The sequence below is a fragment of the Mytilus galloprovincialis genome, chromosome 4, assembly GCF_965363235.1.
Source record: "Mytilus galloprovincialis chromosome 4, xbMytGall1.hap1.1, whole genome shotgun sequence".
NCBI classification, from domain to species: domain Eukaryota; kingdom Metazoa; phylum Mollusca; class Bivalvia; order Mytilida; family Mytilidae; genus Mytilus; species Mytilus galloprovincialis.
The window spans coordinates 44,878,345-44,902,117 of record NC_134841.1 but is presented as its reverse complement, the minus strand read 5'-3'; the positions used below and the strand labels follow the sequence as shown (position 1 = coordinate 44,902,117).

Genomic DNA, 23,773 nt, shown 5'->3' with positions numbered 1-23,773 from the left:
TCCTGTAGACCAACCAAGGGATCCTATAGAAAGCCTTATACATGATAAACAAACAACAGGGGAACCTATTGTAAGTACTATTTAAAATGCATAATTTTTAAAAACAGGGTATCCTGTAGATCGCTCAGGGATTCTGTAGAACGCCCTATAGTATATACTTGAAAAACAAACAACATGGGATCATGTAGAACGTCTTATAGTAGATATATAATGTTGAGAAAACAGGGGATCCCACAGACCGACCAAGGGATCCCGTAGAAAGTCTTATAGTATATACTTGATAAACAAACAACAGGGGATCCTGTATACCGCCTAGGGGATCCTGTAGAACGCCCTATAGTATACACTTGAAAAACAAACAACAGTGGGACCTATAGAACGTCTCATAGAAGATATATAATGTTGAGAAAACAGGGGATCCTGTAGACCGACCAGGGGATCCTGTATACCGCCTAAGGGGATCCTGTAGAACGCCCTATAGTATACATTTGAAAAACAAACAACAGGGGATCCTGTAGAACGTCTTATAGTAGATATATAATGTTGAGAATACAGGGGATCCTGTAGACCGCCTATGGGATCCTGTAGAACGCCCTATAGTATACACTTGAAAAACAAACAACAAGGGATCCTGTATACCGCCTAGGGGATCCTGTAGAACGCCCTATAGTATACACCTGAAAAACAAACAACAGGGGAACCTATAGAACGTCTTATAGAAGATAAATAAAGTTGAGAAAACAGGGAATCCTGTTGACCGCCCAGGGGATCCTGTAGATCGCCCTATAGTATACACTTGAAAAACAAACAACAGGGGATCCTGTAGAATGTCTTATAGTAGATATATAATGTTGAGAGAACAGGGGATCCTGAAAACCGCCTATGGGATCCTGTAGAACGCCCTATAGTATACACTTGAAAAACAAACAACAGGGGATCCTGTAGAACGCCCTATAGTATAAACCTGAACAACAAACAACAGGGGATCATATAGAACGTCTTATAGTAGATATATAATGTTGAGAAAACAGGGGATCCGACAGACCGACCAATGGATCCTATAGAAAGCCTTATGGTATAAACATGAAAAACAATCAACAGGGGAACCTATTGTAAGTACTATTTAAAATGCATAATTATTAAAAACAGGGTATCCTGTAGATCGCTCAGGAATTCTGTAGAGCGTCCTATAGTAGATATATAATGTTAAGACAACAGGGGATCCTGCAGACCGCCCAAGGGATCTTAAATACTGTACAACGCCCTATAGTATAAACCTGAACAACAAATAACAGGGGAACCTATAGAATTTCCTATCTCAGATGCATAATTTTTTAACAAAAGAGGATCCTGTATACCGCCCAGGGGATACTGTAGAACGCCCTATAGTATAAACATGAACAACAAACAACAGGGGACCCTATAGAATGTCTTATAGTAGATAAAAAAAGTTGAGAAAAGAGAAGATCCTGTAGACCAACCAAGGGATCCTATAGAAAGCCTTATGGTATATACATGATAAACAAACAACAGGGGAACCTATTGTAAGTACTATTTAAAATGCATAATTTTTAAAAACAGGGTATCCTTTAGATCGCTCAGGAATTCTGTAGAACGCCCTATAGTATATACTTGAAAAACAAACAACATGGGATCCTGTAGAACGTCTTATAGTAGATATATAATGTTGAGAAAACAGGGGATCCCACAGACCGACCAAGGGATCCCGTAGAAAGTCTTATAGTATATACTTGATAAACAAACAACAGGGGATCCTGTGTACCGCCTAGGGGAGCTGTAGAACGCCCTATAGTATACACTTGAAAAACAAACAACAGTGGAACCTTTAGAACGTCTCATAGAAGATATATAATGTTGAGAAAACAGGGGATCCTGTAGACCGACCAGGGGATCCTGTATACCGCCTAAGGGGATCCTGTAGAACGCCCTATAGTATACATTTTAAAAACAAACAACAGGGGATCCTGTAGAACGTCTTATAGTAGATATATAATGTTGAGAAAACAGGGGATCCTGTAGACCGCCTATGGGATCCTGTAGAACGCCCTATAGTATACACTTGAAAAACAAACAACAAGGGATCCTGTATACCGCCTAGGGGATCCTGTAGAACGCCATATAGTATACACTTGAAAAACAAACAGCAGGGGAACCTACAGAACGTCTTATAGAAGATATATAAAGTTGAGAAAACAGGGGATCCTGTAGACCGCCCAGGGGATCCTGTAGAACGCCCTATAGTATACACTTAAAAACAAACAACAGGGGATCCTGTAGAACGTCTTATAGTAGATATATAATGTTGAGAGAACAGGGGATCCTGAAGACCGCCTATGGGATCCTGTATAACGCCCTATAGTATACACTTGAAAAACAAACAACAGGGGATCCTGTAGAACGCCCTATAGTATAAACCTGAACAACAAACAACAGGGGATCATATAGAACGTCTTATAGTAGATATATAATGTTGAGGGGATCCGACAGACCGACCAAGGGATCATATAGAAAGCCTTATGGTATAAACATGAAAAACAATCAACAGGGGGTCTTATACAACGTCCTATAGTAGATATATAATGTTAAGACAACAGGGGATCCTGCAGACCGCCCAAGGGATCTTAAATACTGTACAACGCCCTATAGTATAAACCTGAACAACAAATAACAGGGGAACCTATAGAATTTCCTATCTCAGATGCATAATTTTTTAACAAAAGAGGATCCTGTATACCGCCCAGGGGATACTGTAGAACGCCCTATAGTATAAACATGAACAACAAACAACAGGGGAACCTATAGAACGTCTCATAGAAGATATATAATGTTGAGAAAACAGGGGATCCTGTAGACCGCCTATGGGATCCTGTAGAACGCCCTATAGTATACACCTGAAAAACAAACGACAGGAGATCCTGTAGAACGTCTTATAGTAGATATATAATGTGGAGAAAACAGGGGATCCTGTAGACCGCCTATGGGATCCTGTAGAACGCCCTATAGTATACACTTGAAAAACAAACAACAGGGGATCCTGTAGAACGTTCTCTTAGCCTAGTAGATACATCAAAAACAAACAATAGGGTATGCTATTGAACGTTCTATAGTTTATATATAATGTTGAGAAAACAGGGGATCCCACAGACCGACCAAGGGATCCCGTAGAGAGTCCTCTTGTATAAACATGATAAACAATTGAACAACAGGGGATTCTTTAGAAAGTTCTCTTAGCCTAGTATAGATACATCAAAAACAAACAATAGAATATCCTATATATGTATAGAATGTAATATAGTTTATATTTAATGTTCAGACAACAGGGGATCTGGAGAACAGTCACGCCCTTTAGTATATACAAGATAAACAAACAATATGGGATCCTATATATATTTTGTCCCCCAAATTACAGAGCCCTTAAAGGGCATAAAATCAGAGACAATTGATTTACATAATTGGTAGCAACAACAATAATAGAGGCATATACATATATATTTGGAATATACGCATTGGTCAGAATCAAGCAAAAAACCACATATATATTGTGAGTAATAAAATTACATTATATATGTATTTATTCTCAAATTGTTTACTTGACTTAGTGTCAGTGTTCATACATGATCTCCTTAATTCAAAACAGTCACCAATATAACAGCTCAGTTTTTCCATAAGAGTAACATTTTCTTTGGTCAAGAGCCATAAAAATTTAGAAGATTTATTTAAATTTATAAAATTATAACAATTGTTAGAAATGTCTTGGAAAAAATCGTCCCTTTGAATATCATAAAAAGGGCATTCTAATAAAAAAATGAAGCTCATCTTCAACTTTACCGAGTGAGCAATTAGAACAAAGACGCTCAGATCTTGCTATATGTTTTTTTGAATATCTGTCTGTCTCAATTTTTAAAGAGTGAGCGCTTATTCTTAATTTACAAATTGACTGTCTTTTTTTGAAGTCCTGTAATTCTATACTAGAATACCATGTATTTACATTAGAACTATGTAACTGTATGTTTACAACATATTTAAATGCATCAAATAATAATCCTTCTTTCAAACGTTCCAGTCTATGACAATATTTTAATATTGATAAAATTATAGTAAAATACAAAGGAAATCTACCAATCTCTGACATTACAGCTATATTACTTGACTTTCTGTTTACACCAAGAATATATTTCATAAATATGGTATGAGCTTTTTCAGAAGAATCCTGACCAAAAACTTGTTCCTATAGAACGTTCTATACTATAGTAGATATATATATATATATACATCTGACTCTGTATATACAAAATATTCAGACAACAAGGAATCATGTAGACTGCCCAGGGGATCCTGTAGAACGTCCTTTAGTGTATACATGATAAACAAACAATGTAAGGGATTCTATAGAACGTTCTGTAGTAGATATATAAGGTTCAGACAACAAGGGATCATGTAGAACGACCAGGGGATCCTGTAGAACGCCCTAATAGTAGCTTTATAGTAAACAAGTAACAATGGTTCCTATAGAACGTCCCGCTATAGTAGAATGGTCAGACAGCAGGGTCAGATTACAGATTCGTTTCTTTAAACGCAGACCAGTTTAAACCGTTAACACCCTCTCACACTCCTGTTAAGCCTTAGTACGTGTAACATGTTTAACATGTGCATGATGTGTAAGCTACATCTTTTTTCATTTTGCCTACATAAAAATACTTTTTAAACGGATAATAAAAATATTATTAACTCCATAGTATATCCAAAGCCATGGGACCACGTGCATGTGACATTTGCAGGTCTTTACAACATAACGAAGGCACTAAGTACTACTGTTTATCATATCTATATGAAATGTATCATGTGACGTGTATTTTAAAAAGGAATCTGTAGATATATATATTTAACGACTGTGGTGTATGCTACTGTAATGCGGTACATTTTCCTTTTTTTCATGTGATAAAAAAATAAATAAAGCAAATTCACCGTGTTACATGAAAGTTAATGATTTTGAATCGGGTTTTTTTTTTTTATAGTTGTACATGTTGAGAATATTCTATTTTTAGAATAAGTAGTTTCAGAATCGTTTATAAATAGCCTATAAATAGAATATGCATAATTCATGAATCGTGACGTAGGGCGGTCTACGGGATCCCTTCTTCCGCTTACCCAATATTTTAGCAAACAGGTAATATTTTTATTTATTTTTTCGGATTTTTCTTTCTTGATACCAATTTAACTTTAGTAACAGTCATGTTTAAAAAAATACTTACATGGTAAAAAGTAATTGATAACCATTAAGGGCACATCTTTAAAAAATATTTTAAAATACTAAATCAAAGTATATTTATTTGACCTTGTTATCTTTTAAAAGTAGAAAGATTGCAGAATCTTTTGATATAAGTTTCGACATTTAAAATATATTACTCTTGATACCATCTTTAATACAAAAATGAACATTTTACCAATATTCAATGACGAGCGTCACGATTAGTGTAAAATGATATACACGAGCACTAAGATGTCATGCGGCGCTGTATATATCATTATACATCACAAAATAGATTTTTCGTATTTAAAATTAGTAATTTATTAATGTTTTAATTGCACAGGCACTTGTTTCTGTCAATGTGGGGTTTACTATCCATACCAGTACATTGTTTTTTTTTGTACTGGTATGGATAGTAAACCCCACATTGACAGAAACAAGTGCCTGTGTTTAATACCCTAGTTCAGGGAAGCAATGCGCATGTGCAAGATCGATCGTGATTTTGCGTTATCGACTAATTAGATACGAGATTTGATAAACCAGTGGGATTTCCAGTGAAACTAGAACAATAGAAAAGTCACTCTTCTTATGAAAGAGATAGAAAAGGTCTAAAAACAGGAGAGACAATTTACGCATAAAACCCGATATGCATAGGGATGAATATCTCTTAAAACACAAAACCATTATATAACTTTTATACAACCACTATAAATAAAGTATATGTTAAAGCTAAATGTGTTAATATATGATTTTTTAATTGCCAAACATGCTGTAAATTGAACAACCTATTGTTCAACATAGGGGTGTGTAAAAAACTGCCACATTTGACTGCATATTTTTCTTTTTTTTTGAAAAAAATATATATCAAACCTTAATAATGTAGCTTTCTGGGTATCCAATTTTTAACGTGTTCCGAAATGTAGTTTCGTCACAAGAATTTTTCAAAGTTGTGTCATTTTGCCTATATGAATGTCGGTAAATTCGTATGATCGAGCACACCGACAAGTATATCGTTGGGACAACTCGATATAATGTAATCAATATACGTGAAAGATTACCTAATGTGAAGTTTATCAAAATCATCATAACATAATTGATCAACACATTATGTTTGAACAACATGAGTCCTACAATATAAGATTTAAAGGTGCATATCATTTACATTCAACGTTTTTATTGGATTTTTTTTTTACTACAATGTAACCTCGAGGTTCAACGTTGATAGTTAAAAAAAAAATCCCAGAATTTTTTTGAATGATATTGTAAATGATATGAACCTTCGAATTCTTATAACATCGGAATAGAAAATATGTGATCCGAATTAACCATGCACGTGTGTTACAGAAGATTATGAACTTTTATGATTTCAGGGTTTTTCTTAAACAATATTATGATCCCAAATTTGATGAATTTTGTTGGCAATACTTTAATATACACACTACATATAACAAAGTATATATTAAATCTCAATGTATTATTATTAGGAAAAATGTTTGACTCTGTAAAAAAAATCTCCCCCCTCCCCCGTATTACATGTAATGGTTTAAACCTAAAGGATTCGCACTAACTGCCCAAAAGGGGTCCGCTCCAGTCTTGAATCAGTGATTTTGTTAATCATAAACAAAATATTGTCTCACACTGAAAGGGGCAGTCGGGCAACATGCACAGCCCGGATTGTCAAAACAACTAAGATTTACAAAAATGATTACAAACAAAAACCATCAGTTGGACAATCTTACTGGAATCTGATTATCTCTACTGATAAATAATGCAACACTAATGACACATTTAAGTTTTGGAATGATTTTATTCACAAAGAATGTTTCTCATTGGTATACATTTCTATGCTCTTGTCTTTTCAGAGTTTATATTGGAAATTAAAAATTGCTGCATGAAAGACACTAGCTCCACATTCCTATGCATATGATTTTATATGTATGAGAATCATTCCATAAAATATCCGTTTGATATCCTTTCAATGCATGACACTGTCTAGTGGTTTTTCTGCCACAATTACAAGGAAAACCTGGCTAAACTTGTGCTAAATCAAACACTTTTAAAATCTTACATCGCTATTGATGTTAAGCAATTATTTAAAGGGCCATCCGGAACTGTTGGGTTTTATGACAGTCTTCCTTCCATACACACCATCGCTGCAAAATAATTTGAACATTCAATTAGATGATTATAATATTATTTGGCAATCCAAAGAGAACCTGAAAACATCAGACCACAATAAACAGACCCAAAAAAAAGCCAATTTTACTTTACAATGAAATTGAAAAAGTAGTTAGTTACATGTCAAATCATCTTTTGGCTGTCGACAAAAAAAAATAAAATCTAAATTTCGTAGCATTTTACCCCCCCCCCCCCTTTTTTTAACTGAATTTGTTCAAGGTATGGTGGTTTTACCCCTTTTCAGATTTCAGTATGTCATGTTGTATATCTTTTATAAATTAGATGAATTTCTAGCAAGTTTCTACGATATTCTTTATCATTTGACAAAATACTATGCATCTGAATTAAATTGTTTACTATTTGAAAAAGCGCGCCTTCTTTTACTTTAATTTACTTCCCTTTATTTCACATAGCAACAAATATTAAAAACTGCCACATTTGACTGCATATCAATTTTTTTTCCCAAAAAAAATATATGTCAAGCAGCATAATTAACTTTACAAATTGGGAGAAAATCAAGATGTTCCGACTATAGGTTAGTATTAAAAAAAAATAATGAAAGGTTGGCATGATTCCAGGTTTGAACCCTGACGACACTTAAAATCGAAAATTCACTTATTTACCTATCATATGGAGATACGATGATGTGATAAACTTAACAATTAATAATTTACCTGGTGCATTATCATATTCACATTACGTTGACACGTCTCAGTTCGTCTGTGTTAGCTCATTTCAAGCTCGTAAACAATGTACACCATTTTCCGCTATTCTTTACCGATTACCTCTAGTCAGAAGAGCCCACTGTTTACAGGGGCGATAATATTTTGTCACCAGTTCACGCACTGAAACTGGGGGCATTATCAGTTTATTGATTTACCAGATCGGCATCGTTATTACTGTAGTCATATGCATAATTTATTTTCACATGCTATGGCAAACGAAAATATATACAACATATGACAAATAAAAGGCAGCAGAGAACAGAAGTTACAGAGTATACAATAATATTATGACATTATATGTGATCTAATTTTCCAAGCGGCTGTATTTGAATAAATGCATAGTTTTACTGTCAAAGATTTAGAATAAATTATCTAACTTGTGCCGATTTGGCCAAGAATAGTAGAATAAATATAAAATTCTATGCGCACAGATCTATACGTTGGACATAATAAAACAAAATGATATTCGTCTTCCAAAACATTCATATTGCAACATATACAAATTCTATTTTCTCTTTGAGTATTCAGATAACGACCAACTTCAACATTTAATCTAAGCATGCTAAGTGTGCCGCTACGCAATTTTGTTAATATAGATACATTACAATGAAAATCTAAGTATTTTTCAAAACCAAATACTACTTTATATCGTTTATAAATACAAAGTTTGTTACATTCTTCTAAAGCTGAAGATTCCACTGACATATTAAAACAGACTATTTTGACCGTTATGTTAATTAATCTTAATTACAAAAGGAACGGTTAGATATATGTCACCTGACTTTGAATGTTACCTTCACGCAAAAATGGACAGATTCATGCTGTGATGTTCACTTAGCAGATCGTCTGTATATTCAAGAAGGTACAGGTGCTATTTCATTACCATATCTGAGGAACTGATCTTAGGTCATAAAAATAAAAGTCAATCAACACCTAGGCCATATGGTATCATAAAGTTTTACCTTAAACTATTAATCTCACCAGGCGACAGTAACAATCCTATATAGTTTGAAAAAGGTTTCTTAAGAAGAGGTACACACAATTTATTGCTTTTTTGTTATAAAATGAAAACAAATGAAGATCTTGACCTTTTAGTACATTTTTCAGTTTCCTAAATATTTCAGAGGCGGATACTTTTTATAAACAAGAGGCTCTCAAGAGCCTGAATCGCTCACCTGGTAAGCAATGCCTTATTGAACATATTGAACCATGCCAGGCAATATGTACAGCTAACAATTCTTCAATATTACAAATATATATGACTTACTGTTTATAAATAAAGAAAATGAGTTTATTTTTATTACATTATAGTTACAATAAAAGAATTTTAACAATAAATTGTTATTGTTACATTATTAAATTGTTATTCTTTCGAATTTCTTCATTCATGGTTTGGTTTTATTCCACTGCTAAGAAGGGGCAAGGGGCTCCAATAACAGCAAAACAGTTAAATGATTTCATTAATAACAGTTAGGCATGGACCATTTAACTTGTAGGGGGACATGGTTTTTTTTCTGGTCAGAATATTTTCTATTTTTTGGAAGTAGCACAACAAATTATTTTTTTTTGCAAATTGAAAATTGAAAATTTCAGGACAGGTAGACCTTGACCTAATAAATATTTTAACTTCTAGTCTTATTTGCTCTAAATGCTGGAGTTTTTTAGATATAAGCCAAAAACTGCATTTTACCCTGTGTTCTATTTTTAGCCATGACGGCCATGTTTTTAGACAAAATAGAAAATAAAACACAAACTTTATTTTATACACCCTACTGATCATTCAGTTGAAGTTTGGTTGAATTTGGTTGAGTAGTTTTAGAGGAGAAGATTTTTTAAAGTTAGCAAATATGATGAACAAGTTGTGAAAAAATTGTCATTAAAGGACAATAACCCCTTAAGGGGTCAATTGACAATTTTGGTCATATTTAACTTATTTGTAGATCTTACTTTGCTGATCATTTTTGCTGTTTACAGTTTATCTTTATCTATAATGATATTCAAGATAATGACCAAAAACTGCAAAATTTCCTTAAAATTACCAATTAAGTGGCAGCAACCCAACAATGGTTTGTTTGATTCGTCTGAAAATTTCTGGGCTGATAGATCTTGACCTAATGAACATTTTTACCCCATGCCAGATTTGCTCTAAATGCTTTCGTTTTTGAGATATAAGCCAAAAACTGCATTTGACCCCTATGTTCTATTTAAAGTAAGGGCGGCCATGTTTTTTGACGGATCAAAAATCGAAGCACACACTTTGTGCAGGATAATCTAAGGAACTATCATGCTAAGTTTCATCCAAATCCATTCAGTAGTTTCAGAGGAGAAGATTTTTTAAAGTTAGCAAATATGATGAACAAATTGTGAAAAATTGTCATTAAAGGACATTTACCCCTTAAGGGGTCAATTGACAATTTTGGTCATATTAACCTATTTGTAGATCTTACTTTGCTGATCATTTTTGCTGTTTACAGTTTATCTTCATCTATAATAATATTCAAGATAATGACCAAAAACTGCAAAATTTCCTTCAAATTACCAATTAAGTGGCAGCAACCCAACAATGGTTTGTTTGATTCATCTGAAAATTTCTGGGCTGATAGATCTTGACCTAATGAACATTTTTACCCCTGTCAGATTTGCTCTAAATGCTTCCGTTTTTGAGATATAAGCCAAAAACTGCATTTGACCCCCATGTTCTATTTTAAGTAACGGCGGCCATGTTTTTTGACGGATCAAAAATCGAAGCACACACTTTGTGCAGGATAATCTAAGGAACAATCATTTTAAGTTTCATTCAAATCTATTCAGTAGTTTCAGAGGAGAAGATGTTTGAAAAATTGTTAACGACGACAGACGACGACGACGGACGCCAAGTGATGAGAAAAGCTCACATGGCCTTTTAGGCCAGGTGAGCTAAAAAGGTGGAGCTTCAGCCATGGAATAACATGAAAATGAATATGTTGTACCATAGCTAAGCTCCGCCTTCTTTCCTTTGGATTCTAGTTGAGATGCATATTTAATTAGCAAAGTATGGTACAACATCAATTTGCATATAAAACATGATTTTCACTCACGACACTTTTTAATCAAATTATTTCATTAAAACATCAAAGGAAAAAAAATCCAATTTGTTAAAAATTCTAAAAGCCACTATAATATTCGTCCGCTCTAAAATTTGCCGATAATCAAGAGACAGTATGTTTCAAATGAAGAAAAGTGTTCTAAATGTCGGACAATTATTTCTTTATTTGGTCATACTTCTGGGATAAGTTATAATTGACCAGAGGGTAAATTGTTCAAAGAGAGACATGTAATAGGAGAAAACAAGATAATTTTTTTTTAATGTTAAGCATTTGTTCAGGTCGGTTATAAACATATAGTTGTGGGACAGTATTTCGTGTAAAAATATTTCTAACCGGTGAATTATAAACATTGTTTTTTATGGGGGAAAAAGGAGGGGGTAATTCAATATTTCTTTTGTATGTATATCCCTTTATATTCTGATCAAGGATAATCTGCACACAACATATTGATAGGGAGTGTACACAAATACCAATGTACATTTTCTGCTCTTTACGGTGATCCGAATAACGGAGTAGTGATCAGTAGTCTAACAGTACATACATGAATTTAAATGTACATATGGCATTGATTTCTATCCCCGTTACTTGTCTTCCCCAAGCAAAAACAAAAACAAACGAAAGGCGATGGCAAAGTCGTTGCAAAGATTCATTGAAAATGATTTCTTAAGAGATCTTAAAAGTAATTTGTGGTCGACAGCATTCGTGTACTTAGATATTCAGGGCTGCAACGCACACGAGTTTCACAATTTTTCAACAGACACATGGGTAGACTTTGCCAATACAAAAGAACCCAAAGTTGTCGGAAAGTCTATTTGTGAATTGTTTAGAAGAGCATTCATCGATTTACTAGTAGAAACACAGAAAAAAGATAGTGATGAAATTTTCAAACAAAAGACTATTCGATGTCTTGAAGAGTTTTTGAAGGCTGTGGATGAAGGTACATGTAATGTTAGATCCAATTAAAATTCAATTAATTTGTTAGTTGAATATAAACATGTAGGCCAAGTAAAAGTGTCCCATATTGAATTACTATAGTTTTTTTTAGTTTTTTACTATTTTTTTGAAGTGTGTAAAGGCATTTTAGTAAGCACTGGTTACAATTACCCACAAAAAGTAACAATTTACTATTACATCAATAAGTCATTTATATTGAATCAAGCTAATTACTGTTGTGTCAAGAATAATGTTTTATTCACATTTACATTTTCATTGGTAGCATGTTCTAGATTTATCATCCTGTACTGTCATAGCCTTAAAGGCTTTTTTTTTAAGCGCACTTGGCCAAAAAGCCAAGTGATCTTTTCTCATTTTTAGCCATGGCATTGGCAGTTTATTTACGATCTATGAGTTTGACTGTCCCTCTGGTATCTTTCACCCCTCTTTTACATGTAAATAATTGATGATCAGCATCACAAGATCTACAAATACATGTATGTCAACATGACTGAAATATTCAGTTAAATCTTAATAGAGTATAGAGTTTGTTTATGTAATATATACGTGTTTCTCGTTTCTCGTTTTGTTTATATAGATTAGACCGTTGGTTTTCCCGTTTGAATGGTTTTACACTAGTAATTTTGGGGCCCTTTATAGCTTGTTGTTCGGTGTGAGCCAAGGCTCCGTGTTGAAGGCCGTACTTTAACCTATAATGGTTTACTTTTTAAATTGTTATTTGTATGGAGAGTTGTCTCATTGGCACTCACACCACATCTTCCTATATCTATAACCCGCCACATAATTTATGTATGTGCCTGTCCCAAGTCAGGAGCCTGTAATCAGTGATTGTCGTTTGTTTATCATGTTTATGTGTTACATATTTGTTTTTCAATTCTTTTTTTATATAAATAAGACCGTTAGTTTTCTCGTTTGAATTTTTTTACATTGTCATATCAGGGCCTTTCATAGCTGACTATGCAGTATGGGCTTTGCTCATTGTTGAAGGCCGTAAGGTAACCTATAGTTGTTACTGTCTGTGTCATTTTAGTCTCTTGTGGACAGTTGTCTCATTGTCAATCATACCACATCATCTTCTTATTTATATTTATGATGATTTTTATTATAAAGTGACCATTATTGAAGATGCAGGTGAGCAACACAGGGGCCAACATGTACATGTATATGGTTTGTAAATTTTCTTTAATGATAGCTAGAGTGGTGGGGCATTAATGTCTCAAAGAAATAAAAAAAAATTATTTCCTCCGAATATTAAACATGATGGATACCAGATGAACAATTCAGCATCCTGAGGACATACATTTAGATATAAACTTTATAATCCTTTTGGCATGAGACCTAGGTTGTAATATTTATTTTTTTCTTTTACAGGAACACATCACTCCGAATGTCTGAAAGAAATGACAATGAAATCAGAAAAAATGAAAAAGCAAGATATTCAGGCTGTTTTAGCAGTACATCTTTTCACTCCTCTGCTATTTGAAGGTGAAGTTATTGCTGATAGTTTAGCCCACAAAAATGAAACATCTTCAATGAAGAATGAAAATCTAAAACCTGAATGTCCATTTTGTATCGAAAGTGTTAATACAGGCAACACAAATTTTGGTAAGTCTAGCAAAGCTCTGTTTTCTGCTGTCTATTTAAACTTGTAAACTTGCAGTTACAAACAAAATATATTGGGAAAACATTGTCTTTAGCTACATGTATTCCTCATTAACAATTTAAAAAGTTCTATGGAACTTATTTGGGCAACTCTATACCAAAATTTAAATAAAACTAGATTAAATCTTAAATAGAATGACCAATCCTAACAGCAGACTCTTCCATTGTTATCAGTAAGGACGATATTAAAACAGTCAACAGTTATTGCTTATCTCCGTAATTATTTAAGAATTAATTTATTGACTTGGAGTCATTTATTTAAGACAACATGATTAACAGCAGATAAGTGGATCAGTTTGGTTTTTTTTAATCAAACTTCTCAGCATTTTTTTGGCCAAATATTGGGAAAATAAAATGCCTTATATATAATAAACTCAATAAATAGACATAAGACGATTTAGAAAACTAATACAGAGTATTACATTATTATACTGTAATCAGCTATTTTACTATACAGATAAAGCTAGACGTATAAACGTTAGCTTTATACGTCAATGACCTCAATTAACCCATAAGCCCCGCCTTCTTACCGGAACTACTGTATTTCATCAACAACGTCACATCACAACCATGACAACGCGTACTAACAATGGTCATACTTTTATGAATTTAAACTTGTTATGTCTTCAAATTGGTAAATTATATACCATGTTCATTAAATGTTATTAATTAAGTTGATTTTCCCTTTCTAATTCCTTAAAATGTCAATGTCCTACCGCCTGTACTACAGTCATAGGGAATACCCCAAAACGGTACCCCAAGAGGGAAATTCCAAACACTTTTTTTTTTAACAATATTTGTTACATTTACAGATAAAGCTATTTTTTTTTAATTTTTAATTTTTTATCGATTTCAGTTTAAAAACAATATAGGTATAGTGTCTTGAAATATGAAATTTATTTGTATTCGGCACGAAACAGGGGAAATGCTCGGTACAACCTCGCATTTCCCCCGTTTCTAAGCCTCATACAAATAAATTTCATATTTAAAGACACTATACGTATATTGTCTAATTGTATGTCATAAATATAAGAAGATGATGTATGAGTGCCAATGAGACAACTCTCAATTTTGTAAAAGTAAAGCATAATACGTCAAAGAACTTCCTTCAAAACAGAACCTTGGCTCACACCAAACAGCAAGCTATAAAGAGCCCCCAAAATGACTAGTGTAAAACCATTCAAACAGGAAAACCAATGGTTTAATCTATATAAAAATGAGAAATAAAAAATACTTATGAACAACACCATTAAACGACAACCACTGATATACATATATGTACATGTATCAGATTCCTGACTACATCAGCTTACAATACATGTACATATACAATTTCTTGTAGTCAGTTTTAATTATTATGATAATTTGTTTACTTTGACATGTAAGTATATAAGGAAGGTTTCCACACATTGTAAAGTAACTGAGATCAGGTCCCACCAGAAAACCATGTTTTTATTGACAGCTACAATTAGATATATTTATATACCGACTTTGACTCCCGAGTGGATACTTTTTGGAAAGGTTACCAATTATGGAACTCGGTCAATAGTTATCAAATGTACCAGGCTTATATAATTTAGTACGCCAGACGCGCGTTTCGTCTACATAAGACTCATCAGTGACGCTCATATCGAAATATTCATAAAGCCAAACAAGTACAAAGTTGAAGAGCTTTGGGGATCCAAAATTCCAAAAAGTTGTGCCAAATACAGCTAAGGTAATCTATGCCTGGATAAGTAAGAGCTACTTAAGATGAAAAAGTAGTAAAATCAAGCTTACAATACAGGTGAAATGTTTTGGAAAATGGACAGTTTTATAATATTATGTTTTATATACATGACAAAATTATCAGAAAACAATCATTTGTCCTCCAAAATGCACCAACTATAAGTTTGTTTTAGTAGGTCTTAATTGACCTGAAGTACAATGTACCAGAGTGTAAACCACAATGTAGGTGAATGGTTAAAAAAAAATACTCATGAGTTAAAAGTCAGTATTAAATTATAAGGAAAAAGGTCTATTTGAAGGTTTGAACTTTATTGGAAGTTTTATTTGAACAGCGGTATACTACTGTTGCCTTTATTTATTAATTATGTGAAAAATTTAATTAAAATTGTGAAGTATATTTTTTCTTTTAGGACCAGGTTTACAGAGGAAACTAATCATAATAATTACATGTAATTATATGTTTATGGCTTTTTTATGAAATTTTCCTTTGATCTTGCTGACTGATAGTTTCCTTTCTCATTGGCATGATTTGGGTCCAGTGATTTGTGAAAAATTACCGCTAGAAATTAAGGGGCTGTTGTCGTTGTCAATGAAACTGACATCAAATAGGGAACATCGTCATAGGTAAAATAGCAATAAACCAATTATCTTTGGTCATCTCAACTTGATTGCTTTTCTCACTTTTGCAGTACTGGCTCAAGCAAGAAACGCAAACAGGTTGAGATGATCAACGATAATCTATAAATATATGGTAGCAGTACTATAATTAATTTATATTTGATCTTTGTTAAGAAATTAAAGGCTCCATATTTAATATATATTTTGAGTTTCGATTAATTGGTGTACTTTAGAATTGCCCATTTTTGCTGCCAGTTGTGAGCTTATTTGAGATTCTAGTTGAGAGTGTTTGTATAAATAAAAAAATTCCTCAGTCTTAAAATGTTAAATTTAATCATGTATCAGCCACAAAACGACTCTCTGATGGGGCTTCAATGTTGTATCTAATATTTTGTTTTTACATGTAGTTTACAAGTTACATATATTATTCTTAATGTTTTACCTTGTTTTTTAGACTTTTTTTTCTCTCTGATAAACCAATAGGAGACATTGTTGTCCTTTTACCTCTGAAGTGGCTTGGATGGACCTCAATCGGTTCCATTTGACAAATCGATGATTATGCATTCATATAATTTCATTTCATTTCTTTAGATAAATGAACTTCTTAAGGAATCTACACATTATACCCTCCCCCTTTTCCCCGAAAAGTTTTGCATGCATCCATATGACACATACATGTAGCTACAAAATCTTCATGTGATCTGATAATTATTGTTGAATATTTTATACAAGCAATTTTCACATTTAAGAGTCTATTACAAGCGTAAAGTTGACTAATTGTAAGAAGTTCATATAGTAAGTAGTTCATTTAACTAATAAAATATCTAAAATGATATAGATTTAAATAAATCTTTAATATCCTTATTAGTTTGAAATAATTGTATTTAACTAGAATTTCTTTCATTTTTTAGATATGTCTTATGTTAAAAAAAAATTTCAAGTCCTAAAATATGTTTTTTTTTTTAAAGTAAAAAAAAAGTTTTTATTTCTTAATAATTTTTATGAAAATTCATGATAATTTTAACCCCTAAATCTACTTTTTTCTCATCGAAAAGTAATAAAATGTTGCAATTTTATCAAGTTTTCTAATTATTATTTAGATTTAGTTACTTATAAAACCATTTAAATAGTTATGAAAACAACTATTGTTCTTATAAAACCATATAATTAAATAGTTATGAAAACAACTATTGTTCCTATAAAACCATATAATTAAATAGTTATGAAAACAACTATTGTTCTTATATAAACATCTATTGAAATATTTTTGTTGGCGTTCTAGGAATAGGTAACTTATAAAATGTTGGCATTCGAGAAAGACACCCTACAAAAGTAGCTGTTGTTATATTCCAGGGTAAGTGTTTTCCCCATTTTGATTTCTTAATAGTTTGGTTATTCTTAACACTTCAATGTTATACATGTATCAGTTATGTCTTTTTTATTACAGGATGCACAAGATTGTGGCATGGAAGAGCAGATATAGTAGTAAAAAACAACAGAAAATGCAGAAATGTTGTAACGGTGGCATCTGATTGGATAGAAAATATAGAAGAAGGACAAGGTGAACCTGTTTTGAAAAAGGCAAGACTTGAGCAGGATGTTGAAGAACATTTTGATTCAAATGGTTTAACAGAAGTGGAACCATCATATATACATGATAAGGCAGTTCACCAACTTTTATCTGAAAAAGAGTACATTGAAACAATAACTCAGACAATTGTGAATGCTTTTGTTGCTGTCAAACAAAACAAACAATTAGAGGATCATCTCATACCATCATTTTTTGTAACCGCCCATTGTTTGTTTATCAATTTTTACAATGTAAGTAAGGATATTTTACTTGCACAGAGCAAGCCTTTGCTTTTTTTCCAGAAAGGAAATATTAATTATGACACTATCATTTCTCTATGGATGGCATTAAACTTTGAAACGTTAACAGTTGATTGTTTAGATGAGGATTATAAGAAATCTGGTTTCAGAAAATGCCTAATTGAATTAGGTGTCCTAAATGAGTATGAAAATGAGGTTGAATCTGAGTTTATTTCGGCACAGAAACCGACAACAAGTTCTGGAGATACAGATTACTATATCAATATTGAAAAAACTTTTGAAATACTAAAAGAGTTCAGAAAGAAAGCGAATTTTCAAAGATAAAGCAAAGGCTCAGTTTACACTATCGTTGTTGTGATCTATAAATATCGAGATATGTCGTTCACTGGAAAAGGATTCTTTGTGACATCATTGACCAGATACATGAAGTTAGTAAGCCTGCATGTATCACTGAATAATGAAAATCATTGTGACCAAATTAGTGGTTTAAAGAACAGGAAAAAGTATGACTCTGTAAACACATTCTTCAATAATCTCCTTTCTGAAGTATTTTTCCACTTAGTTTTCAGCAGCTGCAGTTAATGTTGATATTGACAAAAAATTTCAGTCATTTTTTTCAATGTGTTAAAGTTGAAATTTGCAATGACTAACAATCTTTTGTGTGTTGGTTGATCATATGTTATCAGTAACATGTTCCATTACATTTTGGGAAAACACATACATGTATGTGTATGTTTACTTTCTAAGTATATTTTAAAGTTTAATGAAAGTAGGACTGTAAATATGAGATTGATGTGTTTCTTTTTGAATGACACATTCGTCTTATTTCTATTATTACGTGAAAGAAGACATTTCTTTATAATTACTATTTCTAATTAGTGCATTACATGTATGTATAGTATATCGTTCTGAATTTGACTCTACACAATTTAAGTACAAATCTTGCATCTTAAAAAGTTTTAAGGCTTGACAGAAACTATAAAGTAACAGAACAATACTTTTATTTAAAATGATAAAAAAAACTTTCTTTTCCTATGTTATAACTGTAGTGAAGTAAATAATTAAAATGAGCAATACATATCTGTACAACAATTGGTAATTTAAACGGCAAATATAAGAGAACAATCAGTTTAGGAGAGTATCTGATGACATTCAGTTACCATAGTCTGCAGGCTTAATAAAAGGAGTCTCAGTTTCCATAGTTGTCAAACATAATAGTATGAATCCTATTTACCTAGTTTATACAATTCCTTAACATTTTACAAGACCACATGTTTGTCAGTATGCAAGAATAAATTTAGTGGTTGAAACACAAGTGTTAGTTTTCTTTTCTTATTAATACTAGCATAAACGTTGTTACAACTTACATAAGATGAGGTGTTATTGCAAATGAGACCACTATCCACCAGAAACCAAAATAACATAGCCAGAAATTACAAAATGTTAAACAATTCAAACAATAAAGTCAAACGTGTATCTTCCTTCTAATCTGAGACAAACAATTCAAACAATAAAGTCAAACGTGTATCTTCCTTCTAATCTGAGACAAACAATTCAAACAATAAAGCCAAACGTTTGTCTTCCTTCTAACCTGAGACTGGGGTGTAACAGCACAAGGAATAAAAAAAATCAAAATGGCTTGATTCATCAGATCGACACTTAACACGAAAAGCTATCAAAAACACATATTACCAATCTGAGAGTTCTCACAAGTTCTGCAAGCTAAATAGATAAATCATATTATCCAGACTTGATCAATTAATACACAAACAATGGATACTACAAGCAAAAGATCAACTGTATTTGGTGTTCGCAATGGTTGTAAGCTTACATTTTAAGAATTGTTTCTGTCGGTTTTTGGAAAGATTAGAACTTGTTCTAAATCTTTACTTAGGCACTGGCCTCCCTAACAACAGGACAGGTTAGCTACTGTTACTAAATGTATTCACACTGAAATATAGTTCCCTATGGTTATCATCTATGTGCACATAATACACATATAAACTAAAAAAAAATAGTATATTATTGGAGCAGTTCATTTAAGAATGTATGTCATTAATAATAATACTTTATTCCAAAAGCAAGTACAGCTTATAGGATATACATTCATTTTTTGACAAATTAATTATACATGCACCATATTAAATAAACAGACATATAATAATCAAATGTTAACTACATTGAGATACATTAAATTACTTGTATACAATACAATTTCAAGTATAACGCAGAGTATGAAATTCATAAAATTAATAAAAGTTAGCAGCGTAGTTTCTCCGCTAATTTTAAGTATTTACCAAGATTGTTCAGTTCTTTAATATTCTGTACAGATAACAATTGTATCAATTTATAAGTAGAGGGGTGTCTCCAATAATATTGTTTGATATATTTTTCTCTAATGTCAGCATATTTATTACATTCCAATAAAAAATGAAATTCGTCTTCAATGGAACTTGTATTACAATAAATACATAATCTATCTTTCCTGTCAATATTATAATATCTTCCTGTCTCTATATTCAAATTATGTGCACAAATACGGTACTTACAAATATAAGGTTTATATATGTAATTCACTTGTTTGTCTAAGTAAAATTGTAAATTATGTGTACAAAAAATATATTTATATAATTGACATTTGTTTGAGACTTCAAAGAAAGCATTTGCTTCGCATATAAATGTATCAACCATTCTCTCTTTTAATTGTCTCAGAAAAAAATCTACATTATCTACCTTTTGACTTAACCAAATAAAGTTAAAGCCATATTTACATAAAATATCTTTAATTTTACAGCACCAGTTCTGTTTATCCTTTGGTTTTGTATTACAGCTACTAAACATTTCATCATAACAGTTTTTCAATATGCAATTATCAGTACATAATAATTTTATCCAATATTTTACCATTCTGTATTCTCTCTCTATACACATAGGTATTCTACCCAGTTCACAATAAACCATGTTATTAACAGTACTCTTTTTTACTTTCAGTATACGTTTCAAAAAATACAGATGAACCCTTTCAATATCTGGTGCCTTATGAAACCCCCAAATTTCACAGCCATAGTTCAAAATACTTGCAACATAAGTTTCAAATAAAGTCAATAATGTTTCATGGTTATAATAGTCATCCTGTATTTTATTAAACATACTATATACTGCTTTTTTTCCTTGTTCTGACAATCTCTTTTGTGTATTAACAAAATTACCAGTGTAATAAAAAAGTAAGCCTAAATACATAAACTCATTACAAATATCAATGGTATCACCATTTAAAAACCACTTTTCTTCCTGTTTAGGCTTACCCCTATTTCTGAAAATTACAATCTTTGTTTTTGTAAAGTTAATATATAAATTGTTTTCATTCGAGTAAGTGTTGACACTATCAATCATATGCTGTAAATCTTGTATATTTTCACTAAATAAAACCATATCATCTGCATACATCAGAAGATATAAATTTAACATTTTAAGTTCATAAGGTTTACAATTTTGATTTATTAACTCCATTTCCATGTCATTTACATATAAAGAATACAAAAGAGGAGATAAAGATTCCCCTTGCATAAGGCCAACAGTGCATTCAAAAAATTCAGATAATTTACCATTCATCTTAACACATGATTTCAAATTCATATACATTGATTTAATTACATTAAATAACTTCCCTGTAATACCGTATCTTATCAATTTTAGCCACAATTTAAGGTGTGTTGATGTGCAGGCTTTTTTAAAAACATTTTGATTAGGTAAGTGAGTATTGATTTAATACTAGTATGATTGACAACTGTCATTATCACTAAACAATCAGAGACAAGGTGGACCTTTAATTACAATACCCCACCTCCTAAACTGCCAATCAAATTGACAACATTACCTATCAACCTCAGTCTTACATAATTATACATAATGTACATCTAATTCTTAATACACAAGTATTTGACCTCATAATTGAATACACAAATGTGTATATTAGATGTTTGATATATATAAGGATGATAAATTTATTTATTGCCTATTACTTTTGATCTACTTAACATAAAGTGATTCTGTAAATCATATCTAAAAGATAAATGATTAATGGATTAACAAGATCTTTAAAAAATGAAATATGAATATGAATATGAATATATAAAAGGTATCCAAGTAAGGCCTATAATTTACTTGATAAATTTCCAATAATCATCTGTAATTAATCAACAATTTAGATAAGTTCACTTTTTTTCATCAGGAATTGGCTTGAAACAGTTTAAAAAAAAAATTAAAACTTTTAATTATAACAAACCTTTGTTTATTAGTTTATTTCCCCATCAATCATTATGTCTATTTTAGTCATTTGAAATTTTATTAGCCATGTTAGAAGTGAATATATATATTTGTAATCAAGAAAGAATCCACAATTCAATAAAATAAGTTTTTAATTGGTTTACTTTGAAAAAGTACATTTTCAATGCCCTGTGTTGAAAAATTGATCAAAAGGCATTCTAAAACTTTAATCTTCAATGTCATAAAACCTCTGTTTCAACTAACAAAATGCCTCAAAACAACATTTTTAGATTATTTTTGTTGACACTTTAAAGTTTTTAGCTGTTGGTCTAGATTTATGTCTTACAAGGATAGTTGGTAACATTAACTAGAAGAATTTTTGATTTGCATTTTTTTTTTTTTTTTGAAACATGTTCAGAACAGGTAACATAATTTCGATACGATATAAACAAGTTTCCTCCTAGTTTGTTTTACCTCCTATACATTTCTAGGAATATGATTGGTTAAAAGCGTCCTCGTGGAAAAAGTGTATATTTAATATTAGGTTAGTTGGGAGGCGGGGCTTATTTCATACACGATTAGTAGTGGAGTTACGTCCCTTTATAATCCATGTAAGGTAATAAGGAGGCGGGGCTTATTTCATACACGGTTAGTAGTGGTGTTACGTCCCTTTAGAAAAACAAAAAAGTACTGAGAAAAAATCTTAAAGGTTTCAACAGACGAAGAAAGTGACGATAAAGTGAAATAAATTCATAAAACACATTTAAATCTAACAAGTTGTCATTGTTGGCATCTGTTTTTGTAGGATCAAAGGAAGTAGTTTCTTAATCGTGTAAAATGCTAACTGTATTGAAGACTTGATAGTCGGTAGATAAATTCGTTACATAGTGTGCTAGTGACGTAATACGGTACATGTATATATGGGGTCAGTAAATTCCATATGGGATATATATGGGGTCAGTAAATTCCATATGGGATATATATGGGGTCAGGAAATTCCATATGGGATATATATGGGGTCAGGAAATTCCATATGGGGATTCGAGCTTCGCTCTCACCCCATATATACCGTATTACGTCACTAGCAAACTATGTAACTAATAATATTATACATGTTACACTCCAGGGTTTTTGATTATATCTTTATTAGTTTATTTTTAATTAATTTTACAATCCATTCAAGTAATCTGCCCCAGATGTATTTGCTTGCATCAAATTATTCTTTCAATGGCTTTTGGTAACTGATCTGATAACTTACAGTTAAACATAACACAAACAGTATCATTTTTTTAGCGACAGATGTACATTGCGACAATAATTGTTTCCTCGGTGATGTTCAAGGCGATAATATTTGAAAATCCAAGGCGTATTTTTAATATGAGGCGTCTCCAAAACAAAAAAAATCAAATACATTGTATGACAAAAAGATATAGCAAAAGTTGGAAAAGGAAACAGAG

General features: G+C 31.8%; 1 long non-coding RNA gene across 1 annotated transcript; it reads right to left on the bottom strand.

Moving 5' to 3' along the window:
• Positions 1-7,056: 7,056 nt before the first annotated feature.
• Positions 7,057-8,293, bottom strand: LOC143072230 (uncharacterized). Its single transcript, XR_012977080.1, has 2 exons — positions 8,122-8,293; positions 7,057-7,422 (listed from the first exon to the last, which is right to left on the bottom strand). It is a non-coding gene; the product is annotated as an uncharacterized LOC143072230 (long non-coding RNA).
• Between the last annotated feature and the right edge of the window lie 15,480 nt (positions 8,294-23,773).